The 12,132-nt window shown below is 49.3% G+C and overlaps 1 long non-coding RNA gene across 1 annotated transcript in view; it reads left to right on the top strand.

Moving 5' to 3' along the window:
• The window catches only part of LOC116589245, a 52,920-nt gene extending 44,872 nt beyond the window's left edge, over nt 1-8,048 (top strand). The window contains exons 5-6 of the long non-coding RNA XR_004285266.1: nt 7,571-7,649; nt 7,821-8,048. This is a non-coding gene — a long non-coding RNA (uncharacterized LOC116589245). The remainder of the gene's footprint in view (nt 1-7,570; nt 7,650-7,820) is intronic.
• Nucleotides 8,049-12,132: the final 4,084 nt, after the last annotated feature.

Here is a 12,132-nt window from a genome sequence, read left to right as displayed (position 1 = left end):
GGAAGAAATCCTTCCCAGATCAAACTTCATCTTAGGCTGACAGTTTGCAAAGCTCATTAGAGAAAGCAAGAACTCATTTGGTATATAATTGCTGAACACTCTGAACTTACAGTGCTGTACCACAGGGAAGCATGTTCTTTGATGACCAGTCAGGTAGTTCTAGCATTTATCAGACTCAGCCCCCGGCAGAGTACTCTGGGCACAGAGGAGGCAGGGACGGCATAACCAGAGAACCACAGAAACCCCAGCAGAGCAGAGTTCACGCTTGTCCCCACACTCAGCCACGGGTCTTTATCAACTGATACTGGAAGCGAAGGAGTGATCCACATCAGAAATTCACAGCACCACGTGCGGTTTTTTGTACGTAGTGTTCGGTCGCTGCGGAGAAACCTGTATCCAGCTATTGTTTCCAAGCGTGGTTTCAGCTGTCCTCCACTCCCACGCTAGTTCCTTGAGGCTGGTGAGTTGTGAAAACCTTGGTGGTAGGGAAGAGAGGACTCCTCTAGGGGCATCCGCCCAGCCCTGAGATGAGCTTCGGAGGTAGGGCAGGTGCGGTGAGCAGTGGCTACCATCTTCTTCTCTCCTTCCCGAATGTCACGTGTCCCATTTCTTTGGCACTCCTCCCTCCAGCCCCTTCTAGCTTCCACTGAGCTTTTTCTCTCTTCGCTTCTGTGCAGACCCCAACCATCCTCAACTCTTACCTTCTGGGCACCTGCAGCATCTTTAATCACCCCCAGCCCCATCTTCCCAGACCACGAGCACCTGCCCAGAGGGCCCATCATTTTATGGCCCTTTGTCTGTCTCTTCTTTGTGTCTATAGGCTCTGGAGGTCAGGGATTGTATATCCCTGTGGTCCTACTGCGTCAAACAGTGTCATTTTCAGTTAATACTTAATAGTAACAACAGTTACCATTTATGGAACTCTGTGAAGGGTCAGGCACTCCCTGAAACATGCAACATACTTTGCTTCTTTGGAGATACAAGGAAGGTTTTCCTCTCTCTCTTTTACCAACAAGGAAACCAAGGCCCCAGAAGCTAGGTAACTAACCTGCCCAAGGTCACACCATCTGCTTGGATCCAGAAACTGGAACTTGACTCTTCTTGCATAGGGAGCCCTGGTCCTAACTCATCAGGTGTGGCTTTGCTGGTCGATGGACAGGAGGCCTGTGGCATCTCTCAGTGCCTCGGTGCTTCTCTTTCCTGCGCCCTCTGTCTCAGCATCATGCAGGGGTCAAGGGAGGTGCTCCAAGTGATCTCACGGGGGCCCCAGGACCTTTGCAAGGGTTGATGGCTGGCATGTACTCTGGGGCCCTGGGAATGTGTTTCCAGCTCACAAGCCTCTTTCGGGGAGGAATTGGGGCAGATGATTGAACAACTATTCTCTCTCTTCCCATCTGCCTTCTCCCCACAGAGGATTTTTTTTTTTTTTATTTTCTTATAACTGTCTGGGTTTAAGGAAACCTGTAGATATTTCCCTTCTCCAGCTGCAGCAAGAACAGCCTGGATGTTTCAGATTCTTGGGCTTCTTAGAGATGGGTCATGTCAACAATGCTGTCCTCTTCGGGTATTAAGTAGTATTAAAGATTTTTAGTCAGAGGCTCTTCCTGCCATATGGTGAGGTTGAAATATGACCCATCGTAGTGCCTTCTAAACGACAAATGTAAGATAACAGGAACACTGAAGTGTAAATTATCATCATTAAAGGCTAATCATTTATCCAGGGCTTCTCTTGGCTTTCTGTCAATATGCTCAGTTTTTAATAAGCGTTGTCTCATTTAGTCACCAAAACCAATCCCCATAAGGTAGGTATTGACTGGGGACTCCTGGGGGGCTCAGTCAGTTGAGCGGCTGACTCTCGGTTTCAGCTCAGGTGATCTTGCGGGTCCTGGGATGGAGCCCTGCATCAGGCTCCCTGCTCAATGGGGAGTCTCCTTTTCCCTCTGCCTCTGCCCTTCCCTCACTCTGGCTCGTGCTCTCTCAAATAAATAAATAAATAAATAAATAAACAGAATCTTCGGGGGGGGAAAAGCCACACAAGTACTTACTAACTGTACAACGTAGAGTAAGTAGCTCACTGGGCTTCCGTGCACCAGTCTGCAACATGGGGAGAGCATTAGTGCCTCCCTCATACTGTTATAATGATGCTGCGATTAAGCACCCACATAGAGGGGTTGGCCCAGTGCCCAAGATGAAGCGTAAGCTCAAGCATTCTGTGCCCTCGTTCCCATTTTACAGCTCAGGAATCCGAGCCCCGGAGACACTTGCCCAAGTTCACAGAGTGGGATCCAAACCCAAACCTCAAAGGGACACCCTTTATCCACTCTGCCATACTGCCTTGCTTAGTTAACCGCTGGCTCAGTTAAAGAAGTTAATTATTTACACGGTGTCTTTTGTCCCCTCTCTCTAAGTGTCTGGAAATGAACTCAACTGGTGAGGGCCCAGGGCTTGGAAGATCAAGGTCAGCTGGTGCATCCCTCAGAGGCCATCCTGCAGCCCACACAAGGATGCAGGATGGCGGGGCTGAGGGATGGATGCGTGGGTGATTCCACACATGTCCATCACCACTATCGGAAGAAAGCCTAGCTCCAGTGAGAGGGACCCCGAGCCCTCGTTTGCCCTTGCTGGTCTGGATTTGTTACCGTCTCCCTGGCTTCATTATTAACAGTGCCCTCTCATTCTCAAACAGTGTTGGTTTAGACCATCAGTTATGTGGCTGTCCTACCAGAATGTGTCATCTCAGCAAACAAAGGACAGTGTGCTCTCATCATCTTTGGGTGCCTTGCCTCTGTTCAGACTGACCACAGCCATGTCTTGTCCAGCTGGATTTTTTCCCTACCACTTCTTGCCACTTGCTCTACACTGTATCCCTCCATATCTCCCCAACTACTTTTGCTTTCAGATTCTTGGTGGTGGCCTGGTGTTTAAGGAGGATAAACGGCGTCTGCATCCTGGATCCACCACACGCTTGTCACTTCCTTTCTGTAAGATCTAGTTCCTCCTCCGCAGAGGGGGGCATGAGGCCAGGCCTCGCGAGGGTGTTATAGTGGGGTGCTCGGTAGCTCTTAGCTGCCTGCGAGTCATATGAGTCAAAAAGAGATGATGGGCTGGTCCAGCTAAAAAGACGGATGCTCTTCCTGGTTTTATCACAGTTATCCCTGCCAGGCACCAACATCCCACCTGAAGCATGTTGAAGGATGCTGGGACCACAGCATGGAAGGTCTTCATAGAGTATTTCATTCCTCAGCTGAAGGCTGATATTCCAAGTCTGGGGCAGCCAACCTACTGGTATGAATTGTGAGCTGCCGTGCCCGCCCCCTGCCCAGACCTATCAAGCTATCTGGAATTCAAGTCCTGATTTTTTTTTTTTTAAGATTTTATTTATTCATTTGACAGACAGATCACAAGTAGGCAGAGAGGCAGGCGGTGGGGGAAGGGAAGCAGGCTCCCCACTGAGCAGAGAGCCCATTGCGGGGCTCGATCCCAGGACCCTGAGATCATGACCCGAGCTGAAGGCAGAGGCTCAACCCACTGAGCCACTCGGGTGTCCCTCAAGTCCCGATTTTTGCAAGGTGTTGAATTTTTCTCAGCTCCTAAGAAGATACTGTTAACCTCTCAGAGTATCTGGGTTGCCCCCTCGCAACTCAAGGAGCCCTCATGCAGTGTCCCTCACCCCAACCTGGCTTCCTAGTATGGTGCACCTGACTCTAGACTTGTCTTTGCAATCTCTGCTACGCCTCATCTTTCGGGGAGCTGCTCTTTGCTTGGCATGATTGCAGAGGTCTGAAAATCAAGCATAAATGTGGTGGACAGATGCTGGTTTTGTCTTCCCATTACCCATCCTCCCCTCTCTTGGTAAGAGCACTTGTGTTGTCTCTGCAGAACCACACACCCCCCCAGTCTTTGGGTGGGGCTGACCCGTCTTCTCCACTCCAGCCACCTGCGCATGACAGAGGCCTCATCAGTCAGAGCCACAGTGACTGGTTCATGGAGACTCCATGACTCGACTTAAGCCAATGAGAAGCAGTCCTGAGATTTTTGCTGGGCTGGTAGGGCAAGAAGTGCTCCTTCCTCTGGGGTTAGGAGGACAGTAGAGAGTTACTGCAGGCCGGCTTTGCCACCTAAAAATGCAGCAAGCACAGAGAAATCTTAAAGCTGGCGATGGCAAGTACATTTAGGATGACATTGCTCTGGCACCCGATCGAGCTGTGCTTGAAGCCCGTCCACCCTGATTACTGAGCCAGTTAAATCCTCTTTTATGCTCACACCATTTTGAATTAAGTTTCCATTGCTTCCAAACCCAGAAAGTCCTGGTTAATGTCACAGGGAAATGTGTTCTCTCTCTTGAAAGGCTTTCATTTTAACAATAGACTTGTCTTCAGCCGGAAGAAATGAACTGGTGCGGTAGGATTTCAGTCATTGGTGTCAACCGAGGTGGCCAGAATGTTCTGCAGTGGGGTCAGGAACTAGGGACTCTCAGACTCTGCCCCTACCAGGGACTGTTCTGTCTCCCTGGCATTGAGACTGACCCATCTCAAAGGACGGCCCCTGTCAGCCCGGGAGAGCTCCTTGGCTGTCGGAGGCCTGAGGTAACAGCTAGCCCCGTGTGATCTCTCCCTGTGAGAACGCATCTCACCGCAAGCCACACAGATCGCTCATCCTTGTAATCAGCAGCGCAACCCCCACAGGCAAATTAGGAGTATTACTCTGTGAGGATCCGCTGAGGGGGCAGCTTGGCCTAGAAGTGTCCTCTCTCATGCTCCCTCCTCTTCCCGGCGTTCCCATGTTTAGCATTCAGACAGGCGGCCAGACTTGGCAGGAAGAGTCTATTTTTCTGAAAGTTAAAACTGCTTTCCCAGCTGGCCGCGGGGGAAGGGGACAGTAAAGAAGAGCAGGTCACATACCAGACCAACCTTCTTGTCTTTCTTTTTTTCTCTTTGTAAATAAGAGTGGCTGTCCTCCTTGTTTTCTCTGAAAGAAGATCACTTTCTGCAGGCAGAGACGGGGCTCCTCACAGCCTCTCTCGGTGGGTGGGACCCAGTGAAGGACACAAGGCTGAGGAACAAAATCCAGTCTCCGAGGAGCACAAGAATTCTTTTTACACGGACATCAGTTCCATCCATTAATGGCTCACAAATGAGTTCAGACTCTTTTTTTTTTTTTTTTTTTAAGTCTGTGAGATTGTTTTAAATTGAGCTCCAGAAACAGACCCTCAGAGCAGGATTCATGTGTAAGACATTTATTAAGGAAATGCTTCCAGGGGAAGCCAGCGAGGAAGGGGAGGCCAGACAGAGAAGGGGGAGAACCCATGCAAGCCCCCATCCTCAGCCTGACACCCCCAGGGGAGAACTGGGTGGGGGTAGGTTGTGCCTCAGAGTGTGTCTCCATGTAGGGCAAGGATGCTGCGCTGTCGGACCCCCTCATGGGTGGCTGGCAGTCCCAGGTTGTAGCTGGCCCTGGAGGAAGCTAAGACAAAGACTTCCAAGCCCTTCTGGCCCTCTGCGCTTATGAACAGAATGACTCTGTAGATCCAAGGCAGTTAGGAACCAAAACACAAAGCAGGGGTCGAGGGGGCAAGCCACACACAGATATGGTAAAAGGACACTAGGTATCTGGGATGGGCACTAACAGTGCTCAATAAAGACATAACACAAAACACCACAAAATGTGGCTGGGCTCCCCCTTCTGGGGAAGAGTAATGAGCCATGAAGAAGCCCTGTCATTCTTTGAGAACTACCACTATCCTCTCCACTCCCCACCCTGCTACCCCGACTCCCACATGCACACAACCCAGCCTTTCACAGCTGACTTCACTTGCCTCCATGACCACGACCAAGTCGAGAAGATTCTTTCTACTGAGATTTTGGTCTGGAGACTGAGAGAATCACTTTTAGTCTGGCTGTTGGCCTGGACTGGCGTGGTGCAGACTTAGAAGTGGGATCGCCACTGTGGGGTGGCCAGGCTTGGACGTAGACCCAGCGAAGCCAAGAAAACCGACCCACAGGGAGAAAGAGGAGTATATAACCAGATTAATAGCTAATAAATATTAAGGGCTGGCTCTGCCCCAGGCACTGTTTCCACATGGATGAGCTCATCTGATCCTCAGCACAACCTCATGGAGTGGGAACTCTCGCTGCTCTCATCCGAGTCCAGGGCACTCATGTCTCAGGCGCCTTGAGTAAAGGTCACGTAGCTTGAAGAGGGGCAGTCAGGATTCAGTCCTCTGGTTTAACTCAACAGTCAAGCGCTGCCCAAGGCCAGGAAGGCAGCTGAGCCCTCAGAAACCCAGGTTAGACTCTGTGGCAAGCAAGGGCCAGACAGAGGAGGGGTCATAGCTGCCCCGGGTTTCTGGGATATCCTCTCCCTCACACACCCGCTGGAAACGTTTGTCCCACCGTCTTATAATAACCACGTTCCAAATAAAATCTTTAAAAAAAAAAGGGGGGGGGCGCCTGGGTGGCTCAGTGTTTTAAGCCTCTGCCTTCGACTCAGGTCATGGTTCCAGGGTCCTGGGATCGAGCCTCACATGGGGCTCTCTGCTCTGCGGAGAGCCTGCTTCCTCCCTCTCTTCCTGCCTGCCTCTCTGCCTACTTGTGATCTGTCTGTCAAATAAATAAATAAAATCTTTAAAAAAAAATAAATAACCACGTTCCACTTGCTTTAAAAAAACACAATGTTCAGGTTATGTTTATGGTGATTGCTATGCTTGCAAGGAAAAGACTCTTAGGGAGGACCCCTGCTCTTGATGAAAAGAGAGAAAAACCTGAAGTTTATTTTCAGCTCTTTCCAGTTCCAGAAGTTTCCTGTCCTCATGCCTCAGTTTGGGTCATAAAGATTTGGGAGGTCTTGGGGGGTCATAAAGATAGATTGATTTATAGAGCATGAGTGGGGGGAGGGGCAGAGGGAGAGAGAGAATCTCAAGCAGAGTCCCTGCTGAGCCCGGAGCCCAACATGGGGCTCCATCCCACAACCATGAGAGCATGACCTGAGCCAAGTTCAAGAGTGGAGCACTCAATCGGGTGAGCCACTCAGGTGCCCCCACTCTTGCATTCTTGGGTATCATAAAGGAAATTTTCAACTTTTCATGTCTTGTGGGCTCCCAGGGAAGCTCTACTTTAATATTCACCAAGGTCAGACTGACAGAGCTAAACCTCAAAGTGTGGACTCTATTTCTGCCCTGCACATACTTGTGCATCTGCTTCGTTAAAAAATAAAAGAAAAGAAAGAAAGAAAGAACCGAAAGGACCCTTCCAAACACAAAGATAAGAAAAACAAATCTCCCTGGTTCCCATAAGATTAAGGTCATAGAGCCTTGCACATACTAAAAACATAAGATAAAGTCTGTCACTTTCCGGAATGTCTTTTGTCCTAATGATTTGTAACTCTTAATGTTAAATACACACACACACACACACGTATATATATATAACCCCAGATCAAATGTTCCTTCCCCAGGAAGGATCTTCTTTGTGAAGATCATATATCCTAGGCAGCTGTCCTAACTTGGGCTCAGATAAAACTCTTCCTTTCTCTTTAAAAATTTTAAAAATGTTGGTTCATTTTGTGTCGACAGGTGTTGGAACAGGCAGTGGCTGGACAATGCCATGTTACCAGCTGGGGAGACGTCCGCTTTGCACCCTCCGATTTTGAAGGTAAACATATCCCTAGGAGAGAACGTCCCCCAGGGGATGAGGCCTTTCAGGTGGAGGCGGGATAAGCAAGAGACAGTGAGGAGCCCGAAACTCTAGGAATTGTGGGAGAAACTATGCCCTGTGTTTTGATTAGGGCAGACCTTATTTTCTGGCCTTATTTTCTTTCTTCAGCTGTGAGAAGAGCCAGCTGAGGTGCTCTGTGTCCAACAGGAGAACCCAAGCGACCTACACAGTGGAAGAGAAAATAGCACAAGCCTGACAGCTTTGTTTATAGTTAAGAAGATTCTGTCTCCTGTAATAGTCACATTCTATAGCCAGTATAACAGAGTTTCTATTGCAAGCCCATATTACAAACTTTTTATAGAGGACCAAACCAAATTTTATTTTAAACTACTGACTAGCAGGGGTACCTGGGTGGCTCAGTGGGTTAAAGCCTCTGCCTTCAGCTCAGGTCACAATCCCAGGGTCCTGGGATCGAGCCCCACATTGGGCTCTCTGCTCAGCAGGGCCTGCTTTCTCTCTCTGCCTGCCTCTCTGCCTACTTGTGATCTCTGTCTATCAAATAAATAAATAAAATCTTAAAAAAAAAAAACCCTACTGACTAGTAAAGGGAACTTATGATGGTAAGAAATGGCATCTATACAGATTTAAATTCGATGAAGAACTTCTTTCCTTCTCTGTTGCCACTTTGTTTATAATGTTCCTTAAATGTAATGTGTACATACTATAATACACAAAGACATATATAGTAAAAATGTATACTGGAATGGAAATCTTCGAATCTTGTTTATATTTCCTGAGCCAGAAATTTTCAACAAAGCATTTACATTCTTCAAAAAGTTACACTAACAACTATTCAACCCTTGACATCAAAGATAACCCTCGACATCGTAGCTTCTATTTCTGTAGATTCGGTGTGAAAACATAGGTCTAAAATCTCTGATTTCCAGAGTTAACCTGACAAAGTCAATGCCTTAGCAGAAGAGCCCCTACACAGGACAGTATGGATGTAAAACAAAAGAGGAAAGACATGTTTCTGTCAACTGTCTCAACCACAGAAGGTGGGAGCGTATCCCAACTGGATTCCGCTCTCTCTGATGGCATAACAGAGAGCCACAGGCCTTCAGGGCAAGCGCTCTCCCGGAGCCTGGACACGGCCTCTGATTTCCTTCCAATGCGAGCATTCTAGAAAGCTACTATTAAGCTATGGGTGATGTCATCCTTGTTACCATCTGTACCAGTCTGTGGGTTTGGGGGTTGCAAATTGCAGGATCCTCTGGCTAATTTATGCAAGAAGAGTGTTGGGTACGGTAACTGACAGCTCATAACATCAGTGGGAGAACTCAAGGTGCGCTGTCTGAACTCAGAAGCACAGGCCAGTTAATGGAACTGGGTGGGGACCAGAAGCATCAAGCCTTCGCCATGATCAGGAAGCTGCTGAATTGACCAGCTGCCCTACCCCTCCTTGCTTGGGGAGAAGACGAACAATGGGCTTGCCGCACAGTCCTCTCTCCCGACCAGAGGCCGACAACTTGCTTTGCCCACTTGCTCCTCCCAGACTCACATCGGATCTCCTGCTTGATGGGCAGGTGAGTCTGCAGAATCCTGGCACTGGTCACCCTCCCGGAGCCGGAAGGCACGCTGGGAGAGGGAGCAATATGGACTGAGCTCACCTGCAGTGCTTATTTCAGGATGAACTTACAGCATTGGGTGTTGGAAGAAAGCACAGGATTATAAGAAAGAACTAAGATACAGAAATTGGAGTGTGGCAGCGTTCACCACAGCTGGCCAGGAGAGAAGGGGCCTGATGAGACAGCTGGCCAGGTCTCTCCAGAAGTAAACCCTAAAACGAAGAGAGAGAGAGAGACTTTGAGTAATCAGCCACCGTAGTTCACCTGGGACTGGGGGTGGTTTCCAGGACATGAGACCAGCCGTGCTCACATCTGACAAACCAGGAGGAACTAGTTATCCTAACTCCAGGACACTGACCATTGACATCAACCAACTCACTCACTGGCTCAGATTTTTCTCTCACCCAGCAAATGTCTGATGATAATGAAGCCTTCTGGGTATGTAGAATAAAGCTCCCAAATCATTCGCCACAATGTCTACCATGTGCTACTCACTCAATAAATGCTTTTTTTTTTTTTTTTAATATTTTCAAAGTTTCACTTTTAAGTATCTTGACCAGTTAACCCAAAGCTCTCCTTTCATCAGTTTCTCTTCCTCTCTGTACAGGAATGGATTTCCTGTCTGATTTCTATTTTTCTGTTGAGGTTTTGCTGAGTGTGAGGTAGTGCCCAGAGACAGGTCTTCCGAGTGCCTTACTTCTCCGTTAGGCCCTGGTCCTCAACACCCCACCCTGGGACAGGACAACCCCATGAAGGCTGCTTCCCGCCCTCTCTGAGACGCCCAGGGGCAGTTTCTGGGCTTTGGAGATACCGCCGTCCTTTGGCGTCCTTGCGTGGCCACACCCTGTGGCATCACAGAGCATCTGTGATACCCCTTTGTCAAGCCTGCTGTGGTGAAGGGAGGAAGCATGAGATCTCTGAGGAGGAGGAGGAGGCAGGACACCCAGGGGTGAGGGAGGCCCTCACATGCCAGAACAAGTCCCCTTCTTTCAGGACTAGAAGGTCCTGTCCTGCCCCCACTGTGGTGCTTCCCCGAACCTGCCCTTCAGGCTGCACTCCGCCTCAGACCTTCCCTCCTTCTTTTGCCACCTGTCGTGTCCTCCTGCAGCCTAGTGCTCATGCGTCTTTGGCCGGCCATACCTTTCTCCTCATTCCTCTCCCCCTCTTGGTATCCTCCAGTCTTTCAAGGCTTAGCTCAGATGCGGCCGCCTCCCCAGACCTGCTTTGGCTTTTTCCTTCCTGTCAGGATCATTTCATCATCTGGGCTCCCAACTGACTCTGTGGGACTCCTCCAACACCGACCCTGTGGGATCTGGCCATACGGTTATTTGTGAATCTGCATTCTTCAGAGGATTTTAAGCTCTCTAAGCCAAATCCGTGTTTTATTCATCTTCATACACTCAGTGCCTACAACAATAAAAAAAAACCTGAATGGGATGAACCTAGTGAAGAAAACAGGTCAGAGCTACTTGGGTGAGCTCCCTCCGGCAGGTGGGACAGACGCCTGTGAGTCCAGGACCCTCGGCAGAGACGTCCAGGGGGGCCACCCCTCCCTGTTATTTTCGATAAGGAAAACATCTCTTCCCTCCCTGTCCTAAAAATATATACAAATATACATGACCCCCATCTGGTAAATATCCCTCTGGGAACAAGCCCTGTATAAGTTTTGAGACTGTTTTATTTCATGGCACCATTTTTTTTTAAAGATTTTATTTATTTATTTGACAGGCAGAGATCACAAGTAGGCAGAGAAGCAGGCAGAGGGAGAGGAGGAAGCAGGCTCCCTGCTGAGCAGAGAGCCCGATGTGGGACTCGATCCCAGGACCCTGAGATCATGACCCGAGCCGAAGGCAGAGGCTTTAACCCACTGAGCCACCCAGGCGCCCCCATGGCACCATTTTAAAACACAGTCCTTGTTATGCTGTTGGCTCACACATGAAATGGAATGTTCCAGACATTGCTAAGAAATGCGTGTATTTCGTATGTGAGAAGCCTGATTTGTAACGACTTGTGCACGTGGAGAGTCCCCAGCTGTGTGCCAGAACAACAGGGTGTTACGATTGCCTCAGGAACAAACTGGTTTGGGGGCACTGATGAGACACTTCTGTCCTTTGCGTCGCTGCTTCCCCTTCCGTGAAGTGAGGCGTGGGGCAGTGACATCTCGGTCTCTCTGGCTCTGGAGTTCTGGGAGGTTCCGATTCTTCGATCACTTCAGGGTGAAAGAAGAGACGCTACCTTCAGATCATGGCATCTTTTACCCCTTCTCTTCTGACAAGGTGAGAAAGGTACAGCCCCACTAACACTGGGATCGAAGACTTGGAAGTTGATCACTCAGTATAATAAGGAAATACTTGTCCTCTTCATCTTGAGGATCCCCAAAGGAAGCTGCCGCAAAGGGGACACAGACCCTGCTCGAATGCTTTTCTTCCCTCCCATCGGGCTGCCGGAGGAGCTGAGACAACGGCCGCCTCACTCTCATTCCCCTGAGGAGGCCATGGATGTCGGTCACTCTGCGCATAATCGATTATGGTGAAACTAAAAATATCTGGGCCCTTCATTACAGGAGAAAATAAGACTCTCCTTCGGTGAGGCCTGGCAGCAGTTGTCAATTTAGAGGGCTTGGGGGACAGACTTGGGGTCGCTACTCAGCGAGCTCATACCTGAGTGATTCCTGTATTTCTTTCCCTGGGCGCCACCCCAGACCCCCCTCCTAAAGCTTCAGCTCCGTGCACGGGCACTTTCCTGTCTTGCGCCCCTCTCCCAGGAGGTGAACATCATCATCAGTCTCTTCCTGTCCACTCTCATGGAAACAGTTAGCTCGTGAGGTTAGGGAATTTGGATTTTATCCCAAG

Source organism: Mustela erminea, chromosome 4, assembly GCF_009829155.1.
Source record: "Mustela erminea isolate mMusErm1 chromosome 4, mMusErm1.Pri, whole genome shotgun sequence".
NCBI classification, from domain to species: Eukaryota; Metazoa; Chordata; class Mammalia; order Carnivora; family Mustelidae; genus Mustela; species Mustela erminea.
This window is presented reverse-complemented; position numbering and strand designations above follow the sequence as displayed.